The 25,422-nt window shown below is 55.0% G+C and overlaps 1 protein-coding gene across 6 annotated transcripts in view; it reads right to left on the reverse strand.

Annotated features, from left to right (window-relative positions):
* The window catches only part of Pald1 (phosphatase domain containing paladin 1), an 80,575-nt gene extending 55,395 nt beyond the window's left edge, over positions 1-25,180 (reverse strand). For 2 of the 6 annotated variants that reach the window (XM_071611192.1, XM_071611198.1), the window contains exon 1: positions 24,923-25,056. The gene's annotated coding sequence lies outside the window, so the exon portion shown is untranslated. The other 4 variants (XM_071611193.1, XM_071611195.1, XM_071611196.1 and 1 more) reach the window with 4 other exon arrangements.
* Positions 25,181-25,422: the final 242 nt, after the last annotated feature.

Genomic DNA, 25,422 nt, shown 5'->3' on the forward strand with positions numbered 1-25,422 from the left:
TTCAAAGGGCAGCCTCCCGGCAGTCAGGGCCGCGTTCGTGTTGAGAACTGGGCAGGGTCCACCTCTGTGCCAAACTCCTGACTCCCACAAGAAGTGGGTTTAAGAACTTCCCGGATTTCAACAGTGCCATTGTGCTGCCCGTATCTGCAAACCAGCCACACAGCCTTCCAGGTACCCAGTGAAGCCCATTAGACAGACACCTGGGACTCCTCACAGGCAGCCTGGGCTCAACCATGAGATCCAATGACCCCAGGTCACCCAGTCAGCCCAACAGGGTCAAAACTCCTGTGCAGTGGGCACAGGAAGCAGAGGCGGGGCAGGAGAGGCCCAGGGACAGGAGAGGCCCAGGGGCAGGAGAGGCCCAGGGGCAGGAGAGGCCCAGAGGTCGGGTCCTCTGATACCAGCCCAACACGGCCAGTCAGCTCAGGCATGGTCCTTCCAATGACATCAGCACTGTTCACTGGAGGTCGGTTGACTTTCTAGTATATCATCATGTTTTGATTTTGCTGGTTTTTGCAAGGTGGCGGGTAGGCCCCAGGCCCCTGTATGCTAGGCAAGCGCTCTGCTGCTGAGCTCGCTCCCAGCCCCCTCGGGTATTACAGTTACACAAAAACTGTAAGTCTAAGGCATCTGCACTAGTCTTCTACATATTTAACTTATATTCCAATACAAATAATGTAAATCAATGAGTTAGGGTCCCCCCCTTTAAAAGGGGATCCACAAAAATACACACACACACACACACACACACACACACACACGCTGCATTTATATAAAATATCCAAACTGTGCAAACCTATAAAGACAGAAAGCAGACTGGTGGGCTGGGGGGAGCTTTTCTACCAAGAAGCTTTCTCCCTCTTCCACCTCCTCCTATGAGGTACCTGAGCCCAAGGTGAGACCCTAAGTTACAAGACGACCCCACCCTGGGTGAGCAGGGGACTGCCCTGGAACGTCCCAACACAGGATTCCCATGTCCTGGACTCCGTTCATACAACAGTACTAAGAGACACTACTTTGAATTATTACATTTGGAAAAACCATGAAAACAAGCAATGTCAGGAGTGGCAGGAAATGGGTTTCGCTTATACACCATGAAATGTCAAGAGAATATGCATGACAATGTCGATTCAGAGCGTCTGGCCCTGACTGGCTGGGGTCACAGCAGAATCAGGAGCATAAAAATCTAACACGGTGGTGCACGCCTGTAACCCCAGCAGCCCTGGAGGCTGAGGCAGGAGGCTCGAGAGTTCAAAGCAAGCCTCAGCCACTTAGCAAGGCCCTATGCAACTCAGTGAGACCCTATCTCTAAATAAAATATAAAAAAGGTCAGGGGATGTGGCTCAGTGATTAAGTGCCCCTGGGTTCAATCCCGGGTACCAAAAAAAAAAGTGTTTTAAAAACAAACAAAAAAATCTCAGCACAGCCAGGTCCCTTCCTCCAAAAGCCCCAGACAGGCCAGCCCTCCGCCGTCCACAGGCCAGGCAGGACTCTCCAGGAGGCCTGCAGCACCACCAGTAAGGGACTGGCTATGCAGGTATTCTCCAGGCTTCAGAGGGCATTCAGCACGTTACTCTTTTGCCCTTGCACAGGTCAGTCCCAAGACTCTTGGGTAGACCTAACAAATCGCCCTCTCCTGGGGCCTAATTCCTGTGTCACTTCACAGAGACAGGAAGAGGAAGCCCCTGCAGCTGGCTGCTGGCTGGGGGACAGTGGATATACAAACAGACCCCTTGCCACCCATTCACCAGCCCCCACCTGTAGGGGCTCCAAAGTCCATGAGCTCCTGCAGTAGACTCTGCCATGAGGAGGGAGCCCCACAAAGACAGGGATACCACCACCCTCAGGGTCTCCCAGACCTGCCAATCAGAGTCCTGGGGCTCCAATGGAGGGCCACCCGGGATAGGGTCAATACCAACCTCTGGGGTCCTAGGATAAAGGGTGACGTCACCACAGGGTGGCCGTCAGGATATATCCATTATCTCTTTGGGACAGAAGGAGAGGAGTTACTTCCTTCACAAGGTTCTCCAGTTCCGCGAAAAGAAAAGGGGGAAGATAAGTTTCCCTCCATGTTTTCCAAACAGAATCTTCCAGAATGCTCAAGGGTCCTCCACTCTGGGACAAGGCAGCGGGACACACAGCCTTCAGGTGGACAGGGCCTGCGGCTCAGCAGGATGCAGAGGCTGGCAGGGTCCCAGGTTACCTGAGGACACCAACCCCTCTCTCCCAGCAGGGCCCCGGCCTTGCAGTCTCTTGGCCTCAAGGCCATTTCCAGGGGGACCCACGGCCCTCCCACAGCCCTCCCAGCAATGCAGCTCCCTCCTCCCTCCTCCCTCCTCCTGAAAGCCCAGTTCCCAGGAGTCCAGGGACTTCTGCAGTAACACACCCTGTTCCCGAAGTCCCAGGAGTCTGCAAAGGTGAGGGGGGACCTCCCTGCAGAGAGCTCGTGGGGCAGAGCGGGACAACCCAGGCCGCTCATGGATTTCCTACAACTGGTATAGGAACGGCTGCAGCTCAGCTCCGAGGGTGCCCAGCCTGGGCCGGGGCACTCTGACGACAGTCACAGGGCATCTGGGTTCACTGCATGCGCAGGTCCTGGAACTTCAGGTTATGGCCAGTCCACGTGCAAACTGTAGGCCCCTGTTCCAAACCTCCATGAGACATCACCCCCCAGGCCAACACAGGCACAGGCAGCAGGGACACCAGCACACAGGGCAGCAGCAGGGTGTGACATAAGGTTCGCATGCGGGGCGCTCACCTCTGTGAGGGGCTGAGTCTAATTCACCCCTGGGTCCCCTGCACCTCATACTGAACCCAGGGTCAGGGACCCCAAATCTAGATACCAACCGGTCCCCTTCCCCCACATGGCACCAAACAAGGAGTCCTTGTCCCTCGGGTATCACAGGTCTCTCCTCTGCTGAGAAAACATTCCTCATGCCAATAACGGCAGCACCTAGGGCTGGGGATGTCGCTCAGTAGTAGAGCTCTTGCCAAGCATGCGCGCGTCAGGCCCGGAGTTCAACTCCCAGTACCACCCAATACTACCAATAACAACAGCACCCACTGTCACGCCTAACGTCTAATGAGCACACCCTGCGCCACCGTAACCCAGGCCTCTCTGCGCACTACCTCCTTTCACCCTTGCCACATTCCTCTAAGGGAATTCTCATGAGGCACAGAGAGATTGTTTGCCACCCGGGGCCACACAGCTAGTGAGGGAAGGAGAAGGACTCCAGACCCTGGTGGTCAGCCAATGCTCTTAGGTCACTACAGGTCTCTCGGGGGTAGAAGATGGTGAGGGGATGCAGCTGTCACAAGTTCCGAGTGCTTCCTTGGACTACATCCCCACAGCCTCAGGCCTAGGGAGGGAAACAGCCCTTTCCCGGGCTGTCTGTAGCTCCCAGGCCCACGCCTGTGCCGTGTGCCAAGTGCCAGCTTGAGGAGGCCTAGAAAGCCAGTCTGAAGCCCCCTGGCCTGGACCGGGAGAGGCAGGAGAGGCACAGGAGAGGCACAGCTGCCCGCTGGGAGCTCAGAGGCATGATTTGGGGCTATTCTTAGCGCACCACTGGCTCCCCTCCCAGAGGCCCAGCAGGCGGCAGGCCCAAGCTTCCCCACGCCCGGCCTGCCATTTCCTGACCCTATGTGGAGGTCCCCCTGGGCCAAGGAGGGGTTGGTGGGCCCAGAGAGAGGACAAAGCACACCAGCTTTCAAATGAGAAGTCCACACAGCTGCCAGCCTGCCCCAGGCCTGGGCCAAGTCCCCTGGGCCATGCATCTGGCTACCAAGGAAGCCCAGGGGAGATTGCATTCAACACCCCACCCCGTGATGACTGGGCACCGCGGGCTTTCCACCCTCCAACATCCCCCCACCCCTGGGGGGTTACTGGTCCCGTGTAAAGACAGGCAACTAAGGCCTTCAGTGACTTGACGAAGGTCACACACGGAGTTAATCTCAAACCCAGCAAGCGCCCAGGGTGGACAAAGACACTCAGCTGCCAGGTTAGACCGAGGAGACAGTCTAGAGGTTAGACCAGCCAGGGGTAGGGGTCTGTCCTCCCCCAGGGTTGGGGGAGGAGCCCATGCGAGGCGGGGGCAGGCAGTGGCCCTCATCACTGACCTGCAGGCTTGGTTTCAGGAGGAGAACCCCACAGTCAGGTTCCTCCTTATCCTGGGGGAGCAAAGAACCGTTGAAGCAGCTCACCCAGGCCAGGCAGCCACACTCAGGAAGCTCCCAGAGGCCCAGGGAAGACGGGAACCAAAGGCTCAAGGAGGCGGGCACAGTGGTACATCCTGGAATCCTAGCAACTCCGGAGGCTGAAGCAGGAGGACCTCAAGTTCAAAGCCAGCCTCACAACTTAGCAAGACCCTACGTAATTTAGTGAGACCCTGTCTCCAAATAGAACATAAAGAGGGCTGGGGATGTGGCTCCAGAGTTGAGTGCCCCTGGGTCCAATACCTAGTACAAAAAAATAAATAAATAACGGTTCAGGGCTGGGGTGTGGCTCAGTGGTAGAGTGCTTGCCTAGCCCGCGTGAGGCACTGGGTTCGAGCCTCAGCACCACATAGAAATAAATAAAGGTCTATCAACAACTAAAAACAAATAAATAAAATAAAGGCATTCTGTCCATCTGCAACTAAAAATATTTTTTTAATAAATAAATAAAAGTTCAAGGAGGTGCTGCAGGTGCCCCTGGCACAGACCCTGCCTTTAGGGAGTGGGAGGTCAACTGTGGATCACAGTAAAATAGGAAACGGAGCTTTTAGGGTCCTAAACCCCAAAGTGGGAACTTAGAAAGGAAACCACACCACAGAGCGCCGCTGACCTTGGTCTGCGCTGTCAAGTGCCACCCCTGAAGGCCCACAGCTGACTCTACATCAGCCAAGGTACTCAAGCCCTGTGTATGTGCTCCTGGGTCCTGTATCTGCAAATGTCAGCTCACATCCACGTGGTCTGCTAGGCCCACCTACTTATCTGCTTCCCGTACAGGTAGGTTCAAATCCCAGCAAAGATGGACATGCAGCATCTGTGTCCCTGGGTCGCTTGCTCATCCCACAGTTGTCCTGGCCTGTTCTCCTGTATACGTGTCCACTTCCTGTTTCTGAACCTGGGCATGCATACACGTCCCATGCCCACACAGGCGTCCCCAACTATGCCTGGGAGACCCAGGTCTGTGTATGCCACCTGTTGGAGGTGGGTGGGTATGTTCACTAAGTTACCACAGTGCTGGCCAAAGGCGTAGGGTGAGCTCAGCAATCCCCGTTCCCAGAACAGCACCCAAGGCTGGGCACACACACTACCACCTCGGCAGTGTTCCAGAAAAGTAGATACCTGCCAGGGATGATGAGGGGGTGCAGAACCCTAGAGACAGCAGAACCTCACAAGGGGGAGGGCAGAGTTGTCCCAGCACCCCCCCCCCAGCCATGCCAACACCAGGGAAGGAGATCACCACAGACACACCGTGACCTCCCGGGGCCTGTCTGCACTCACCGGAAACCCAGTCTGGCCCAGAGCCTCCCAGCCTCCCAATCTCCCCAGCCCCCAGCAAAGGAGGCTTTTCAGAAAGGAAGTGAGGGCTTCCTCCCATGTACCTCTGAACCTCTCCCAGGGCTGGCTCTAACCCCAAACCTCAGGAGCCCCAGGGCAGCTGAGACCTGTGCCCAGCCTGACCAGAGAAACCAAATGGGTTTCTAGACCCCAAAACAAAATCTGGGAATGAGGGTGGGGCATACACAGACAGAAGGATCTCCCGGACCCTCCCACTGCTCCCTGTCCAGGCAAGAGTCCTGATCACCAGTAGGTAATAAGGAGGGGAGTCTGTCCCGGGAACTCCAAAGCACATCTGCATTGGCTGCATGAGAAGAGCCATCACCCTAGTGACCCTGTAGCCTGAAATCACTCCCGTAGCTATTACCAGTGTGGGGCTTCTGGGCATTTCCACTGTTACTGGTCCAGGACAGGTATCGGAACTGTGTCAGAGAACCTTCTGTGTACTGTGACTAGACTACCCAGACCCTCCCACCACCCACAGCCTCCCCAGCATAGCCCAGAGCCTGGCACCTAACAGGTGCTGGGTCATGGGGTTCCGGTTGTTCTGCAGAGAGCCCAGGAGATGGTGCCTGGACCTCAGGTTGGGAGAACAGAGATGTTCAGAAGCTTCTCGAGGCCAGGAGGCATTTCCTTTATCTCTGACTCCCCCAAGACAACCATGCTGGCCACTGAAGGGGCACCAACCATGGTGGCCACTTTAAGAAGCCCATCCACCGGGCTCCTTCTGAAAGGTCACTGCCACTTCAGGAAAAGTCTCTGAAGTTGAAAATGGACCCTCCTAGGAGACTCAGGCCCACAGAGGAAGCGGGCCAGATGGAGCCAAGAATCAAAGCCTGTGCTCACAGCGGCCTGCGGACTCTTCCCCTGTGTGTGGACCTCAAAGCCCCTAAAGATGAGTCGGGGACCCCATCTCGGGGTGTGAGGGGCTTCTGTGCCTTCAACATCTCAGGTCGCTCAGCTCGCAGGCCCAGCAATGAAAAGCGGAGATGTCGCCAGCCTACTGCGACTCCAATCCGAGGGAAATCTCAGGACTAAGGGACTGGCCCAGTGACCAGACGTACAAAACGACCGGTCACCACCAGCCCCCGTCGGCCTGGGAGGCATCAATCCGCGGGGCGGGGTGGGGGCCCAGGACCCCTCCTCTCCTGCATGGGGGGGGGTCGGAGCAGCCGCGGGCTGGGCTGGGGCACGGGGGACCCGGGGCCGCCCTCCCGTCGCCACCCCCGGCCAGCTGCGTCGCTACCTGCCAGCCCGCGGCTCCAGGGGGCATCCGCGCTCCTGCGGCCGGCTCGCTGCGCCCGGACTGGGGGCGCCGGGGCAGGCAGCGGCGGGGCGCGCCCGGCGCGGGCTCCGGCTCGCGGCCCCCGACTTCCCCGGCCCATCCGCGGGCCCAGGAGGCTCCCGAGGGCAGGCCGCGCCGGGCCGAGCAGGCGACGCCGGGAGAGCCGAGTCCGACGGCCAGCGGAGAGCGCAGCCAGCGCGCCGCGCGGCTCCCCGCGCCCGCGTCCCCCACGCCGAGGGGCGGACCCCGCCGGCCGCCAATCACCGCCCCGCAGCCGCCCGGCCGGCGGGAGCCCCGGCCCCTCCGCGGAGGGGCGGGGGGCTCAGATTTAAAGACACACTCACCCGAGCAGGTCGCGGTCGGCAGCCCCGAGGCGCGACTCCCGGGCGGGCGAGGAACCGCGGCCCCACCTTCCCTGGCCCGCTTCCTCCCTCCGCCCGCCCACCCTCGGCGGGAGGAAAAGTTTGGGGCGGGGGAGTCGGCCCGGGAAGCCAGTTCCTCTTCCCTCCTGTTTAGCTCGATTCCTTCTGGAAGATACGCAACCCCGACCTACAGCCTCCCTGGCTCTGGGAGAAAAGCAAATGCTATGGGCGCCACACCCCCTCGAAAACCACAGCTCCCCGGCAGACCGGCGGACCCGGGCTTCTGTCGCCCCTCTCTGCTTTTTAAAGGCTGGCCGAGCCTCGGCGGAACCGAGACGAACATCTGGGCTATGCTGTGCGACCTGAGCTGGGTGCTTGCCTTCTCTGTGCTTCAGCCTCTCTAGGTTTCTAAGGATGAACACATAAAGAGCACACCTTCGGCCCAATCGTGGTTTTCTCCTAAGCACTGGACTCCCGAGGAAAGACGCCCCCCAACCCCTAGAGGCGAAAGAGAAGCAGGAATTTGGGGAGGGAAGGAACCCTCCACCCCCACTCGGTGGCTCCAAACGCTGAGGTGCCCAGGACCCCGGCTCCACCTGCCGCGCCGCTGGGCCCACCTGCATGACCCCTGGACCCAGGCTGGCGCTAAGCTCTCCAGCCTCCGCGGGCACCCACGTGCGTTCTCTCTCACCACGGCTTCCTCTCCGGGAGTCTGGGCTTTGTTGTATTTGTTGAGTCACTTCCTCCCAATCTCTCCTGCACTCTGGGGAAATCCTCCTTCCTCACCTGTCACTACCTGTCTTACCCCAATCAGAGCCCAAGACGAAGAAGATAGTGCAAGCCCTGGAGTTCAGGGGTGGGGGACACACAGCCTTGGGTCTTACCAGACTTCTAGCACCTAGGGCTCAGTGCTTCCCTGGCCCACATAAAGAGCTAAATATTTTATTATCCCTGTCTTTTGTTTTTGTATTTTGATTTTTGGTACCAGGGATTGAACCCAGGGGCACTTAACCTCTGAGCCACATCCCCAGCCTTTTTTATATTTTATTAGAACAGGGTCTCACTCAGTTTTAGGGCCTAGCCAAGTTGCTGAAGCTGGCTTTGAACTCATGATCCTCCTGCCTCAGCCTCCCAAGCTGCTGGGATTACAGGTGTGTGCCACCATGCATGGCTATTATCCTTGTTTTTGTTTTTATTTTTTTATATATATATTTTTTGGTTGTTGATGGACCTTGATTTTATTTATTTGTAGGTGGTGCTGAGAATCGAACCCAGTGCCTCACACATGCTAGGCAAGCACTCTACCACTGAGCCACAACCCCAGCCCTTATCCCTGTTTTAATGGATGAGGGAATGGACCTGAGAAGATCTGACCTCAGCTCAGGCCTTCTCCAGCATGAGAGGTGGCCGAGGGGCAGAGAAAGCGCAAGACTGGCCTTGAGAAGCAGACCTGACCTTCACGGTCCAACAGAGCTGGGCTCAAGTTGGCTCACAGTTCATCGACTGTCTGGTCTGGGGAAAGTAAACAAACTCTCTGACCTCCAAGTTCTTCACCCACGAGATGGCTCCATCCTCCTTCAGAGAGGTGTTTGAGGAGCTGGTGAGCTGCGCACCTGCTGTCCAGGTGCAGTATGTAGTGCGGGCTAGCGCTCCATCTTTGGACACAGTTCCCTTCCTTCCTTTTGGAAAGAAGTTCCATATCCCATCTCAGATGCCCCAACTGATGCCCCTGCCATCTTGTGGATGCATTCCAGGATAATGTGCCCCTCATGGCCAGGACTAAGATAGGAGCATTCGTACACACAAACACACACATTCACACACACACACACACACACCCACACTCTCTCATACAACATATATACATATACACACAGACAGCACACACATGCACATACACAAATGTGCATAGGCAAACAGGTACCCCAGTCCAGTAGATGTTGGGGGGGCCTGTGGCTGTTTGTCTCTCTAGACTGAGCTCCTGTAGGATAAAAGCACATCTGACCTGTCCTTTGGTCCCCTGGGCGTGACTGGCACATTTTCATTCATTCGTTTGTATTCAGCATGCACACAATAGACCTTCTTGTTTCACCCAGCAGAAAGGTGGAGGGCAGAGATCTCCTCAGGAAAGCCAGCAACCTCAGGCCTTCTGGTTCCAACAGAAGCCTCAGGGCTCGGCTGATAGGACCGGGAGCAGGGACAGGTCACAGATTGCATCCAAACCACACTGCCCAGCCTTCCCAGCACCTCCACCCCCAGGTCCCCAGAGTCTGCCAAGTCACTACTCAGAGCAGAAAGTTCCGCAGCCCTGGCTGTGGGGCTGGAGCAGAGTGGGGCAGAAGGGCAAGAAAGCCTTGGGGACCAGATTCCCACCCGGGCCTGAATATCGGGGAGAGAAGCACACAGAGCTGCCCGGGACGGGAGAGTCCTAGGAACTGGGGCAGGTTGTTGAGATAATATGAACTCTGTCCTTTCTCCTGGTACCAGGCCAAAGGGGAGATAAGTCAAGCCAACTGGAGCCTCTCAAACTGTAGCCACCACCCCTGAGAAGAGCTCAGAACAAAGCCCCAAATCCCAAGAAAGGGCTGGGGGTTCCAGAACAGGACACAGAAAGCAGAGGGCTCAGGACCCACTCACCTGACCAGTACCCCCAGCCCCCAAGCACAGCACTGAGACCTCCCTTACCACCTACAGAAGGCCGCGGACCATGGGTAGCTCTGTGCAGTGCTGTGCTGTGTTGAACACGCCTGTGCTTGGGCTCATGTGCAGACTCGGTGCAGGGATGTGAATAGGGACTGCACGTTTGTGCAAGGATTCAGTGAGAGTGGTGTGGATATGGAGCAGGCGTGTGTGTGTGTGTGTGTGTGTGTGTGTAGCACACACAAAGTAGCCCACAGTCCAAACCCAGTCCAACTGCGGCTGCCAAGAATGAGGTGATAGGGCACCTCATCACCACAGTGACAGAGCACTGCCCGGCATGCACCAGGCCTGGGCTCCGGCAAGGGGGAAAGATGGGCGATTCTAATCCTCCGGCTTCCAGGAGTCCCCTCAGCCCAAGCAAGGTGCTGGTGCTCTTGGGGAGAGCTCTCCAGTTTGGTCCTTTGGCAGAAACACGAGCATGGAACTGCAGATCCCCTCGTGGGAACTCTCAAGCTGAGAGCTGTCTCCTGACCGGTGCAGACGATGCGCAGGAAGGCAGGAGCTGGGCTCCAACCAGCAGAGAAGGGACCTGGGAAAGACCAGGGACAGGCCCTCCGCTCTGCTCAGCCCCTGCTCCTGCTCCTCGCCACACCTGCCAAAGCTGGGGGACGCAGGGCCAGAGCTGGCCGCACCTTGCTCCCTGAGATACAGTACTGCCAAGGACCGAGACCACATGGGCCCTCCAGGTGGGCACCTTTTTATTTATTTACTTATTTGTTTTCTGATACTAAGATTGAGCCCAGGGGAACTCAACCACAAGCCACATCCCCAGTCCTTTAAAAAAAAAAAAAATATATATATATATATATATATATATACACACACACACACACACACACGTGTGTGTGTGTGTGTGTGTTAGTTGTAGTTGAACACAATACCCTTATTTTATTTATTTTTATGGGGTGCTGAGGATCGAACCCAGGACCTCGCACGTGCTAGGCAAACGCTCTACCGCTGAGCCACAACCCCAGCCCCCCCAGCCCCCCAGCCCCTTTTTAAATTTTTTTTTATTTAGAGACAGGCTCTCACTAAGTTGCTTACAGCCTCACTAAGTTGCTGAGGCTGACATCGAAACTTACCATCCTCCTGCCTCAGCCTCCAGAGTTGCTGGGATTACAGGCGTGCGCCACTGTGCCCAGATCTTGCTTCCTGGGAATGTCTATAGGATGCGGGGGTGCCTGGCACTCTGCCAGTGCTTACTGGTACCAGCTGTTATTATTGCTATTATTTCCAGAGCTCACCAGCCCAGCCCCAGACCTGGCAGGGCAAAGGGGTTTCTTCTTCCCCCTCCTCCTCTTCTTCTCCTCCCCTTCCCCCTCCTCCTCCCCCCCCCGCTCCCCCTCCTCTTTTTGGTATTGGGGGTTGAACCCAGGGGTACTCCCCAGCCATTTGGGGGTTTTATTTTGAGAGAGCGTCTCCCTGATTTACCCAGGCTGGCCTGGAACTTGAGATCCTCCTGCCTCAGCCTCCCAAATGACTGGGATAACAGGCGTGTGCCACTGCGCCCGGCTCCCAGAGGGGTTACTTGATATTGGGCTCAGATCTCCTCCCCTCCCTTCCCGGACAGGCCCTAGAACCTGAATGCCCCTGCCCAGCGCAGGATGTGTGGATGACCGGCATCACCGTTATCAGCAGGATCAGTAAGTGCCTGTCCATTCCCTCCTTCAGAATTTGGGGAGGTGGGATCACATCTCCCACCTACCAAATTCACCCATAAGGTTCAAACTCTCCCCGCCCCCAATTTTTTTTTTTCCACTTTTGGCAGTTCTGGGCATTGAGTAGCTGGGATTTCAGGTGTGCGTCACTGCACCTGGCTTGAAGTTTCCGTTTTCCTTGGGTGGAGGAGAGAGGACAGAAGAAGGGTCATTTCTTCCCTCCCCACAGGACTGTTGGCCGAGGGTGAGGGCCGTGGTCAGCCCACTGCCCTGTCTGAGGGACAGCAGCATCCAAGCCCCATGGAACACTGTTCTTTAAGGACCTGTGCCTGATCCTGGATGGGGGTCACAGAGGGAGCCGGGCCCTGCCCTGCCCTGCCCTGCCCTGCTCAGCCCAGGCCAGGCCAGCCCTGGAGGTGCTCAAAGACAAGTAAATGGACCACTTCAGAGCAGAATCTCCCTGGCAAGCAAGCGCTTACCCATTCCTAGGATTCAGGGAGGAGAGCTCCTGGGGCCTGGGAGTTTGTTATATGAGGACCCCTGGGAGGCCTGAGATGAAGCAGGTCAGCTCGAGAGATGGAGTAGGTGCCACGCAAGGGCCCTGCCAACTCCACAACATGAGGGGGTTTGTTCAGGTTTCCGCATCCAGCAGACTTGAGTTTCAGTTCAGTTTCTGCCATTTAGCTGTGTGACCTCAGGCAAGTCATTCAACCTCTCTGAGTCTCAGTTTTTACATCTACAAAATGGGGATGGTTATACCTATCTTGACTGGATTTGGAGATTAAATGAACTAACAAATGCAAAGCCCTTTACAAACAGCTGCCTTCAAGGAAGCAATGCAGAGCAGTATCCGTGCTTATTATGAGCACGGGAAGACTCCTCTCTGAGGTGCCATTCATCCCCCTTACTTCCTCCCTCCCTAGCCAGCCCTTGCTCGGTGCCCCCTGGGAACATGCAGACAATGTCCCACCCCCATTGCTGTCAGGAAGGAGCTCCCAGTGGCCTTCTGCATGGTCTCCCTGGGAATCCCAGGCCCTGGACACTGAGGATAATGAGGAGGTGGGAGGGGGCTGCCAAACCCTGCAGGGGGGCCCATCCATCCCCGAGTGAACAGGCTGCAGCCCTCCCACCCTTCCTCTCCTTTAAATAACCCAGATCTGTTGCCCAGTTGTCTCCAGGCAACCCCACCGCAGCTCCCAAGGACGCCTCGCTCTGCCAGTGCCATTTATGAAGATGCTGCAGGGAGGTGGGGCGGGGAGGGGGTCGAGGGAGCCTCCAAGGGGCCTTCATGTGACAAGCTTCCAGTCCCCAGAAACGGAGCTCCTGGGATGACACCCCCCTGAGCCATGGGCAGGGGTGAGTGTTTGCTTGCCAAGAAGATTCCAGGGGGGTTAGGCCCCCCAAACTTACAGGGAAGATCTTGGACTGTGAGACTTGAGACACACAGGAGCCCACACAGTGCCTTGGGAAGGTCACTGGCCTGGGCCCGGTCTCGCTGGCTGTGTTATCCCAGCCAGGCCACCTCCCTCTCTGAGCCTCAAAAAACCTTAGTGCTAGAAGATGGCTTTGAGGAGGGTGAGAAGGAAACACCCCCACCCCTTTTTGGTAGCATGTGTCCATTTTAAGAGGTGGAGCCTGGCTGGGCCTTGCGGCCTGGGCCTGTAGTCTCAGCAACTCAGGAGGCTGAAACAGGAGGCTCGCAAGTTCAAGACTAAGTTCAGCAACTTAGTGAGACCATGAGCAACTTAGCAAGGCCCTGTCTCAAAATAAAAAATAAAAAGGGCTGGGGGTGTAGCTCCGGGGTTAAGTACCCAGTATCATTATAGAGGAAGAAGAGGAGGAGGAGGAGGAGGAGGAGCCTGGGGAGGCACACGCATGTGTGCAAAATGACAGCCGGACAAGGCTCTTCCGTGTTTTCTGTGGTGAGCGATTGGAAAACCGAAAGGTCTGTCCATGGAGAGAGGACTGGCCATAGTATGGAGCCCCCAGAAACTAGAAATACCACATGGCTATTTTAAAACAGAAGGCAGATGTATGTGGGCTGGGGAAAGCTATCTCTAGCATGGTGTCAGGGTCTGGAGGTGGTCATGGGGGGACGGTCAGGGTGGTGGTGTCCAGGATAGTGGAGTGCTGGAGGCCACCAAGGTGCCTGTGTCGAGGAGAGTGGATGACAGGCCTAACCACCCAGCCAGGCGCACACACAGAAGGTGGAGCCGCCGTGGAAACACCCCGGGGAGAAGAGCAGCACCTGCAGCAGGTCAGCCTCGCCGCTACGGGCAGAATGCCACCGTCACTTTTTTTTTTTTTTTTTTTTTGGTACTGGGGATTGAACTCTTTACCACTGAGCCCCATCCCCAGCCCTAGTTTGTATTGTATTTAGAGACAGCGCCTCACTGAATTGCTTAGGGCCTTGCTAAGTTTCTAAGGCTGGCTTTGAACTTGAATCCTCCTGCCTCAGCCTTCGGAGCCACTGGGATGACAGGCAGCCACCACCACAACTGGCTTCACAATTGCTTTTTTTTTTGGTGTGTGTGTGTGTGTGTGTGTGTGTGTGTGCTGCTGGGGATGGAACCCAGGGCCTGGTGCATGCCAGGCAAGCACTCTACCAACTGAGCTATTTCCCCAGCCCCATCAGCCCTTTTTAATTTTTATTTTGAGACAGAGTTTCACTAAGTTGCTTAAGGCTTCACTAAATTACTGAGGCTGGACTTGAACTTGTGATCCTCTTGCCTCAGCCTCCAGAGTTGCTGGGATTACAGGCGTGGTCCACCAGGCTTGACTCTATTTTTAAATAATAAAAAATTAAATCATATTTATATTCATAGGCTCATGAAGTTATATTCCGGATCAACCTCTGGAAGGTTCCCAAGAGGACTTATCCCTAGAAGGAGAATCTGGGCCTGGGAACAAGAAGGTGACTTCCCTTCTACTATCCTTTTGTACAGATGGAATTTTTTATCTCATGCGTTTATGATATATTCTAATTATTAAGCCATTTTTAATTTAGATTTGGAGCACTTTTGTGTATGCAGTAATGTGGAGAATAGCATAATCAATTCTGTGAACCCATCGTCCAGATATGTCGCTGTCAAGATTTGCCCCTGGGACTCCCCTGCCCTTTCCTTCATTGGTTTTCTTCTAAAGCAACCAGATCTCACGGCATGTCACCCCTCCCTGTGTCAGAATGTGGGACCTGATGAACGCAGTGCACAGAAACAAAGCCTCAGAGGCCAGCCAGTGTACCCTGCCCCACCTGGAGGAATCCCTGGACTAAGTCCCCTAAGGCTAGTGGTCACCTGCCTCTGCTTGACTGTTCCCAGTGACAAAAAATTCATTACCCAGCCCAGTCTCTTTCTTTGTCCTCAGGACTGAGAGCTAGTCTTCTCAGAGGGGACCTATACTATCCTACCTTCCTCTGCAGGCACCCAGCAGAGACAAGGGCTACTGGAGGTCACAGGGAATGGCCCAGTTCATCTCTGTTCATCTTGAGAACAAACAGGCTGTGCCCTATGCCGCATGCAGGAGGATCACAAGTTCAAGGTCAGCCTCAGCAACTTAAAGAGATGCTGTCTTGAAAATTAATGGGGCTGGGAATGTAATTTAAAGGGTCACCAAAGCTCTGCTGGAAGTCCCCTCCAGGCACCCCCAGGCCAACAGAGATGAGCATTCACTGTCCTGCAGTTAGGAATAAACCTTGAGCCAGGACAGGGCAGTGCATGTGAGTCACACCTGAGCCCTGGGTGGGCCTGAGTAGCAAGTGTCTGATGTTCAGCTCCGAGGCGTCTTCTGGCTGCACCAGGATAACAGACCCTTAGCCGTCTGTCCCAGGCTAAAATATTCCCAATACACCGGCAGGGGCCTGGGCGATGCCAACTCCTCTTAACTAAAGGATGTCTGGCTGAGGTTCAGCAGGAGCACACACAGCCAGCCAACCCCAGGGGGCTCTCCAGGGCTGGAGGCAGTGATTCAAAGCTCACCTTCAAGGTGGGCTCTGCAGTCAGGTAGCCAGGCCTGAATGCCAGCTCTGACCCTCCCAACCACGTGCCCTGTGGCAAGTGAGTCTCCCTGAGCCCTTTTTAATTTTTATTTTTATAAATATTTATTTTTTAGTTGTAGGTGGACATAATATCTTTATTTCATTTTTATGTGGTGCTGAGGTTTGAATCCAGTGCCTCACGTATGCTAGGCAAGCGCTCCACCACTGAGGCACAACCCCAGCCCCTTATTTTTTATTTTGACAAAGGTCTCACTAAGTTGCTGAGGCTGGCTTTGAACTTGTGGTCCTCGGGCCTCAGCCTCTCCAGCTGCTGGGTGTGCACCAGGTGTGCGCTGAGTGTGGCAGATACGCCCCACCAAGCCCTGAGCCCGTTTCCTCATCCTCTAGAGGGTGGTGCCCAGTCCTGCCTCACTGGGTGTAAACCACGGCAGAGTGAGCTCTCAGGGTCTCTCCCTCGCCCCTGGCTGCCTCCTTCCCTGGCTCTCCTCACACCAGTCCACTGTGCTCTGTCTCTATATGATGTCCACGAGAAAGCGTGGGCAGGGCTGCTCTCGGAGCCAGGCAGGGGAGGGTCTCTAAAGAAACACAGCTTCCTTCCAAGCCATCCTGATGCCCATCCCTGCCCTCTTCTGGGGCCAGGCAACCCCTCTCACCAAGAGGGAAATAGGGGCAGACCTGATAGCGCTGTGACCAGATAGGGTCCCTGACCAGGCTTCTAGAGACCCGAATCCAAACCTAATTCCTGTCTCCCCATGCCTGTACCAGGCAAGTCCAGGGACCTCCCTGGGCCTCAGTCTCCTCATCTGTCATCTACCTTGCACATAAACACAAGATACTCTTTTCAAAACCTATCTGTAGCAGGTGGGTAGACAAACTGTCCACCTGATGGAAGGTGACAAACTTCAGACAACATGGAGACACTGTTGGAAGGAGTGCCTTAGGTCAGGGCCTCGGGGCTCTTGTGAGGATTTAAGCTAACTCCCCACCTGTTATGGTTGGATCGGGAATGTCCCCTGGGGCTCCGGGTGCAGCAGTGTCCACGAGTTGGGCTTTGGGAAGTGATTGGATCTTGGATCTCGAGGGCTCTGATTTCTTTGATGGATTAATCCAGAGACGGAGTCATGATGGAATGGACTCATGGGAGTTGGAGGAAACTGTAGGAGGAGGAGCCTTACTGGGGGGTAGGTCACTGGGGCAAGCCAATGTCCCACCACTAGCCTGCTGCCTGACATATCTTGGCTCTGTTCCACCGTGACCTTCTGCCATGATGCTCTGCCTCACCACAGCCCAGAGCAACGGAGCCAGCCGACCATGGACTGAAACCAGGAGCCAAAACGAATCTTTGCTCCTTTAAATTGACTTTGTCGGGTATTTTGTTAGCAGCCAAAAGCTGACTAATAACACCACTTCACTCCACAGTCCCCCCACTGGGCTCCTAGCCTTTCCTGGGTGCTTCCCAAGTGCTGGGTACCATGTTGGACTTCATAGTCACCATCTCATTCCTCCCCAAACCCCAAAGCATTTTCCATTACTATTCTCAATTTATAAACGAAGAAACTGAGGCCCAGAGCACTTGAGGAATCTGCCCAACCGTCCCGAAGCCCAGAGCCCTTATGTCCCGCCACCAGCCTGCTGACGGACTTGCATCGCCCTCTGGCCGCAGCTCATCCCCTTGGAGGCAGCCTGCTTTCTGCAGAATCCTGCAGCGGGGAGGGGAGTTAGGACAGCCTACATCCTTCTTCTCACATGAATTTGACACCCACTTCCCAGTCACTTCACACACACACACACACACACACACACACACACACTGGGACCACCAGAACACACATACCTCCTCCCAGGGGTTTGCCTCTCAAATATTTGAGAAATGCCATCTCCTGATGGGCCCAGACCTGCAGCTCAACACCCCGGGGCTCTCCAGGACGGGTGGGAACCTGCAGGACCAAAAGAGCCGCAATGGTCCTTCTACCCCCAGGTGCCCCTGAGGGGGGTCTCTTCCATGGGGGTCAGCAGAAGAATGAAGCGCTTCTTTGTCTCACGACCCAGCCACTCTGATACTGCCCAGAAGCTTGTCCGGCTCTGACTTCACACCTAGTGGCACTTTACACTGAGAGACCCCCCTCCCCTCCCAGCCTGCCCCCTGTCACTCTGCACTCCACATCTTTGAAGAGGGGGAAGGAGGCAGTGAAATGGCTGGACTGCTTGCTGCTGTGTGGGGAGGGGAGGCCGCCAGGGCGGGGGTGGGCAGCCAGAGCCAGGCGGGAAGGAAGGGGGGCAGGAAAGCCCCACGGGTCTGGCTGGGAGATGGAGCCCTGGGTGTCTTCTCTCAAATTCCTGTCTTTTCTCTTCAAATTAGTCCAGGTTCTCTCACTTCCTCTTACAAGATCTCCACCACCATCCCCCAGGGGTAAAAATCCACTATTAAGTAATTAATGTAAAATAATAATAATTCGTGTATGATGGGTATGAAGTTTCAGTTTGGGGACTGAAAAAGTTCTGGAAACTGATGGTGGTGACGGTTGCCCAATCTGAATGTACTTAAAGCCACTGTAGCATTGAACCATTAAAAGTGGTTCAAGTGGTAAATTTTATGTTCTGTATGTTTTACCACAATTTAAAAAAAAAAAAAAGTCCCCGGAATGAGAAACAAAACAAGACAAAACCAAAAAGACCTCCCCAAGAAGAAGAGTCCCCAGGGGTCCTGAAGTCAGGCCTGATTCTGGAAGATCAGTGTGCTGAGATGGGGACCCCACAAGGCGTGCACAGGGGAGCCTGGAACTGAGACAGCCCGGGGAAAGGGGCATGGCCAGGCCAAGGGAAGTCAAGAGACCCCCAGCCTCAGCTCCAGGGTGCCACCAGGGCAGAGCTGGCTGGCCCCAGGACACATAGAAAGGAGGTCACAGAGCTGGGCTGAAGCCTGAGTTGATCCAGCTCTGAGCCACCCTGGGGGGAAAGGAAGGCTGTAGGGCTCCTCCTTCCGCACCTCAAGCCTCGGAGGTCCCCTGAAGTCCTTCATTGCACCTTTGCAGCCTGGCCATCAAGCCTTCCCCACTCCCCAGACTGCAGCATGATATCATGGAGGGGGTCAAGCTTCAGAGTCAGACAGGCTTGTGTGTGTCCTGGCTGCACCTCGTAAGTATGTTCCTCAGACTCAGGCCCCTCCTCTGTAAGATGGGTACAAGGAGGTGGAATTGTGCGTTATCTTCAGGATTGCAGCAAATGGCATAATACCTATGGAGGACCTGCCACATAGTAGGTGCTTAATAAATACTCTCTCTCTTCCCTCCCTCGGACCCAGGACCTTCTGCCTAAAATAGAGTCAGCAGTGCCCCCTCAGCCATTCCCAGGTAACTGAGTTAAATTCATTCCTTCTCTGAGCCTCAGTTTCCCCACCTATAAAATGAAAGAGTAGAACGAGAGGCTCCTCCACTGGCACTTATAATCTATTAAAACTCAATGCATACTTTGTAGGGCCTGATTGGCATAAGAATGCCTCCCATGGCTTTGTTCAGAGCAGACAGAAACTTGGAAGCAGATGTTCATCTAGAAAAGAATGGAAGCTGGGCATGGTGGCGCATGCCTGTAATCTTAGTGCTCAGAGGCTGAGGCAGGAAGATTGTGAGTTCAAAGCCAGCCTCATCAACTCAGTGAGACCCTGTCTCTAAATAAAATACAAAAAAGGGCTGGGGATGTGACTCAGTGGTTAAGTGCCCCTAAGTTCAAGCCCCAGTATCAAAAAGATAAAAAGATAAAAGAGAGACAAAGGGAAAAGAATGGATAAATAAATTGTGATGGTGTCTTATCATGGAACACTACCTAGCAATTATAATGAATGAACTGCCAATATCAGCAAAACATCATCGGTCAAAGTCACAGAATTAATGATGAGTGAAAGAAGCCAGATTCAAGGGTCATATAAGATTCAGCTGTAGACAGTAGCCCACGCCTGTCACTGGGAATCGACTTGGGAGGCAGAGGCAGGAGGATCACAAGTTCAAGGCCAGCCTCAGCAATTTAGAGAAACTCTCCAATTAAAATAAAAGAGCTGGATGTCGCTCAGTGCAGAGGGTCCCTGGGTTCAATCCCCAGCACACCTGCCCCCACATACACAAATTAATTAAAATTCTACAAGTGTGGTCCTTCTCATGGCCTTTGAACTTGCTGGTCCCTCTTCCTGGAAGCCCCTCCTCCAGGCCTTCCTTCTTTCCAGGCGGGAAAGGCTGCTTCCTTGGAGAGGGTTCCCTGTCCCCACCTACGGGGCCCCTGGGTCCCCAGCATGGCCACTCATTACTGGCTGTTTTCCTTGCTGGTTTGCTTCTTGCTTCTTGTCATCTCCTCCACCAGGACATGTTCGCCTGGGTTCATCTTGTTTCCAGGTGCAGCTGTTCCTGGCGCACAGTAGGTGCTAAAGACATGTTTGTGGGACAAAGGGGCCCGTCACTGCAGCAGGTGAGGCCATGTCTCAGGACTGCACTCCCCTTAAGCTGGTGAGAGGGGATTCATTTTCTGCTTTTTTGGTTCACCCCACAATCATCTGAGAGAGGCCTACTAGGTGCCAGGTGCAATTTGAACTCTCTGGGCATCGTGGTGGTGCCGAGGAGAAAGGCCCACATGGGACCGTTCTAAGTGGAGTGTGAGAAACAGGCAAGAGGGCACGTGCCCAGGGCTCCGGGGACACCCAGAAGTGAGAGGCAGACTCAGGGTTGGCTCGGTTTGTGAGTTCCCAGGCCCAGGAGCCAGGGTGTGGTGGCAGCTGCAGCTGAGCAGCAGGAGGGCCTGTGCTTTGGCAGGAAGCCACCCCCTCCTAAAAAGCCAGAGAGCTCCACCAAGGCCAGCCGCTGGCCCACTTGTAAGCCTGGTCATCTGTTACCATAACAACTGTCCTGCCAAGCCAACAGTGCTGGATGCAGCAGGCACAAGGCCAGGGGGGCGACAGCGCATCGGCCAGGCCCTCCTGTCCTGGGGGGAGGCATTCTAGCTGGGTCAAGGTGCAGTTTGCGAGTTATTCTTGGACTTTTTTTTCCACATGTGTATGTGTGTGCAAGAGCCCCGTGCCACAGCGGGCAGCCTCTCATCCAGCTGGGATAGGGGATTCCAACAGGAGGGAAAGAATTGTTCAATAATAAAAGCTGTCATTTCCTGAGCATTTATTACATGCAAAACACCATTCTAAATCCTTTTTTTTTGTACCAGGGATTGAACCAAGGACACTTAACCACTGAGCCACATTCCCCCTCCCTTTTTCATATTTTATTTAGAGAAAAGGTCTTGCTGAGTTGCTCAGGGCCTTTGAACTTGAGATCCTCCCGCCTCAGCCTGCACAGCTACTAGGATTAGAGGTGTGTGCCACTGCGCCGGGCTGCTGAATACTTTTGATGTTTTTCCTCACTCTGGCCTCCCAACAGAGGCAGGAGCTATTCTCAAAGAGGTGGAACCTAAAGCACAGACTGGCTAAAAAACTTGCATGAAGTCTAACAACTAGCCAGCCTTTGAACCAGGATTAGAACCAAGAGATCGGTTCCAAAGACTTGAGGGCAGCCTGGAGGAGTGGTCTCTCCCTGGGCCAAGGCAACTTCCTCCCACGCTACCGTCTGAGCTCTGCCCAGCCGAGGAACAAGCAGTTTGCATCAGACCTTCAGCGTCAAGTCCCCCCAGGCCCTACAGGAGAGGCAGGTCCACAACCATGATGCCAAGTCTCACAGAAGCCAGGGAAGTGCAGAGGGCTCTCTGAGGCAGGAAGGCAAAAAGGCAGCCTGTCGCCAGCACCTGCCATTTAGACTTCAGCAGGGACCCTAGGAGCTGCTCTCCAGTCTGAGGACTGACTTGTAAAAGAAGCCCAGGCCTCGGAGGCCACCTGCTGGACAGATGGCAGTGAGACCAAGCACAGCCTCTCTCATCCTCTCCCTCACGACAGGTGTTCCTGGGTGCGCACCCTGGGCCTGGAACAGGGATGCAGAGCAACCTCGGTCCCCTCAGGGGGCTTTCCATCTGCAGGGAAGCAAAGAGTAATCAACAGCCCCCCAAATGAAGCCTCAGCTACATCTATCAATAAAGGCCCAGAACAGAAAATACAGGGTGCAGTTAGGGAGTGTGAGGTGGGTCTTCTTCAGACAGCCTAGCAAGGGAAGGACTCTCCCAGGAAGTCAGATTTAAACTAAGACTTGCCAAGCAGGGTGGGCGAAAGGGGGCTTCCAGGCAGAGGGAACGGCCAAGGCAAAGGCCCTGAGGTGGAAACAACATGTGGGGGTCCAGGGACTGAGAGAAGTCTGCAACAACTGGAGAGCAGGGAGCTGGGGTGGGAGAGACAGGCGGCCAGGGTTCTGTGTTACCCTGGAGGTACAGGAGGTATGGAAGCACATGAAAGGGAGTAAAGCAACCCTGTTCCAGTGCCTCAGAACCTTCCGGGAGGCAGGGGGCAAGCAGAGAGGTCACTACAGTTGTCCAGGAGAGGGACAGTGTGGCTGGCAGCAGGGTGGAGGAAGACAAAGAGGAGTGGATGGATTCTGGAGATCAGTGTCCACAGGGCTGGTGCGGGATGCGCGGGTGTGGGGCTGGGGAGGCAGGACCCAGAGGGTCTGGCTGAGGGAGCAGGCGCAGGGGAGGAGGAGAGTACTTGGATGAGCGCAGTTGACACACCTTCGAGAAAGCCCAAGAAGGTGCGCAGGGAGGCAGGTAGCTGGGTCCAGAGGGCCGAGGGGTGGCCTGAGGCGGAGAAAGGGAGGGCGCCACAGGCATCAGGCTGGGGGTGGGGGAGCCTTAGGGTGGCGGAGACCCAGGGGAAACAAGTAGTGGGAGGGGCGGGAGGAGCCAGAGCAGAGCGCAGAGGGGAGGGGACGGGAGCTGGCGCAGTCGGACGATGAAAGAAGAGCCTGGCACAAAAGCCAAGGGGAGGGGAGATCTCAGCTGTGCCAAGGCGGCTGCGAGGCCCAGCAGAGCTGGAATCAGGCTGGCAACGCAGAGTCTCCCACGGCCCAAGTCCGAGCGGGGCCCATGGTGGGCGGGGCCAGGAGTACACAGAAAGGAACGGGGTGAGGAGTGACCACGGGGGTGGGGGAGGGGCGGGGAGTGTGGGGCCTGGCCGTGGACAGCTTGGCCGTGGAAGAGAAGACCACAGAGAAGAGAAGAGCTGGCTGTAAAGAGGGGCGCCAGGGCTTGGTGGGGTGCATGGATGGAAACAGCTCTTGGGGTGGGGGCTCAAGGGAGGGGAACAGGGGACTTGGGCAGAATTGCCACAGCTTTCCAATGCCTCTTTCTTCTGTTCCTTCAACTTTCACCCTGGTTCCTGAAGTCACTCCTATAATCACTACCCTTTCCTCAATAAGGGACACTGAGCCCCAGAGACAGGCCCAAGGTCACAGAGGCTCTGCTTGAGTTTGCTCTTGGCACAGCAGGACATTAGAAGTCTGACCTATTTGGACTCATTGGAAGCCAAGAATCTTGCCAAGGTCTTGTGAGCACATTGACAGGGTCTGGATGACCTTCTCTCCCTGCCAGGCCTGCACAGGCCAGCCCCAGAAATGTCCAGAGGACAGCAGACAGACTAGGTATAGTAGACCCCTGATCTGAGGTGTTGCTTTCCATGGTCAACTGTGGTCCAAAAATATTAAATAGAAAATTCCTGGGGGCTGGGATTGTGGCTCAGTGGAAGATCGCTCGTCTAGCATGTGTGAGGCCCTGGGTTCGAGCCTCAGCACCACATAAAAACAAATAAACAAAATTAAAGTATGAAAAATAAAATACTTATAAAAAAAAGAAAGGAAATTCCAGAAATGATCGATTTCTCAGTTTTAAATCACATGCCATTCTGTGTAATGTGATGAGATCTCCAGCCATCCTTCTCTGCTCAGGACAGGACGTGGGGTCAACCTTCTGTCCAGCATGTCCACACTGTCTATACTACCCTCCCCTTCGTTACTCAGTGACTGTCTAGATCATGAGATCAACTCTGGTGGTACCATGGTACCACAGTTCTTGTGTTCAAGTAGCCCTAGTTTTACTTAACATGGCAATTGTTCTCTTATTAGTAGTCATTGTTATTAATCTCTTACTGTGGCTATTTCATAGATTTTATCATAGGTATATATTTATAGGAAAAAACACAATATATACAGGGTTGGTACTATCCTCAGTTCCAGGCATCTGATACTTGGGGGTCTTGCAATGTATCCTCCACAGAAAAGGGGAGGACCACTGTACTGCCAAAGAGATCACTTTTGATGAAGCTGGAGTCTCATACAGTTGGAGAAGGGGCTTTTAAAGAAAAAGAACACAAAACACAAAGACAAAATTCGGTCATGTTTCAGCCTGGCTTCCATGGCACACACCTCTAATTCCAACTACTAGGGAGGGTGAGAGAGGAGGATTGCCAGTTCAAGGTCATCCTCAGCAGTTTAGCAAGACCTCCTCTCAAAATGAGAAATTTAAGCAGGTGGCACAGGTTCTGTAATCCCAGCTGCTTGGGAGGCTGAGACAGGAGGATCATGAGTTCAAAGCCAGCCTCAGCAATTTTTAGTGAGGCCCTAAGTTACTCAGTGAGACCCCGTCTCTAAATAAAATACAAAAAATAGGGCTGGGGATGTGGTTCAGTGGGCAGGTGCCCCTGAGTTCAATCCCCAGCACCACCAACAACAACAAGAGAGAGAGAGAGAGAGAGAGATCAAAAGGTCTGAGGATGTAAGTGGATGGTCAAGAACCCTGGCTTCAACTCCAAGTGGAGGGTAGGGCTTCATTAGCCTCAGGGTAACTGTGCCTGGGACCATTATGACCTCCAGCAAAGGACATCACCTTTCTGAGCCCAAGTTTCTCCTCCATGAAGGGGCAGCAGTAATCAGAGCAAAGTGGAGTCATTTGAGCATCAAATGAGGTCACAGTCCAAAATGTCTGTATCAGGAGTCCGGGTGCCTGTGTGCAGTGACTATGATAAATCGGGCTCCTGGGGGCTGTGGCAGTGCCCAGAGGCGCTTCTGCCTCTCCCTGAGCCCACCGCTGGAGCTGAGAGTCACACGAACAGCCAAGCCGGGTCCCTGGGAAGGTCCTGAACAGTCTCTTCTTCCCCAGACCCCCATACGTGATGACGCTTCACAATTTCCCAAGCAGGCACATCCCACCCCTCCGCACCAGCAGCAAAATGAGGCCACTGGAAGGATGGGATGGGACACTTTCCGCTGATGGCAAACCCAGGGGTAACCTTCACCCGCGGGACTGGCCCAGAGGGAAGCTCAATACACAGTAGCCCAGCTTCTCAGGAGCCCTCGGCGGGCCCGGAGGACGGGGGAGCCGCCACCGTGAGCAGGACCCACAGCGAGCGCAAGCCAGGGACCCACCCCAGCCGCCTCTCCTCACATCTGCGCGGTGCTCTGTAGAGGACACTCACCGGCCGCCCCCGTGGCCAGGGCCTCTAGCTCCGCAGCCGCTCTGCTAGCTGCAGACTGGTCCGTGCGTCCTGGGCGCGCTCTCCCACCGCCCGGGCGCCAGAGCCTCCCGCAACCCCGTGGGGAGGCCGGACGTGCTCACCTCCCCAGCTGCGTCGTAGGTCTTGCCAGGGCTTCAGCCTCCTCTGGCACCTCGGCCTACAGTGCCAGGCGTCCCGCCAGAGCACAGCTGGCAGCTCGGGGCACCGCCCGCTCATACCTTTAAGCCTTTGGCTGCCAACAAGAAGCAAAGCCATGGGCGGGCATGCAAGCTGAGGGACACGACTCCAAGTCCATCCTCCTTTGCTTTGCCTCGGCCACCTCCCCCCATCCCTTATTGATTGAGCACCTATTGTATACATAGGGCACGGAGGGCTGGGATCCCTAGGCGTTGTCTGTGCTTGGAAGCTTACAGTGTAAGAGGTGCTAGGCTAGCGGGGGAGGTGTTTGGTGTAAAGGGAGA

The sequence above is a fragment of the Marmota flaviventris genome, chromosome 4 (assembly GCF_047511675.1).
Source record: "Marmota flaviventris isolate mMarFla1 chromosome 4, mMarFla1.hap1, whole genome shotgun sequence".
NCBI lineage: Eukaryota > Metazoa > Chordata > Mammalia > Rodentia > Sciuridae > Marmota > Marmota flaviventris.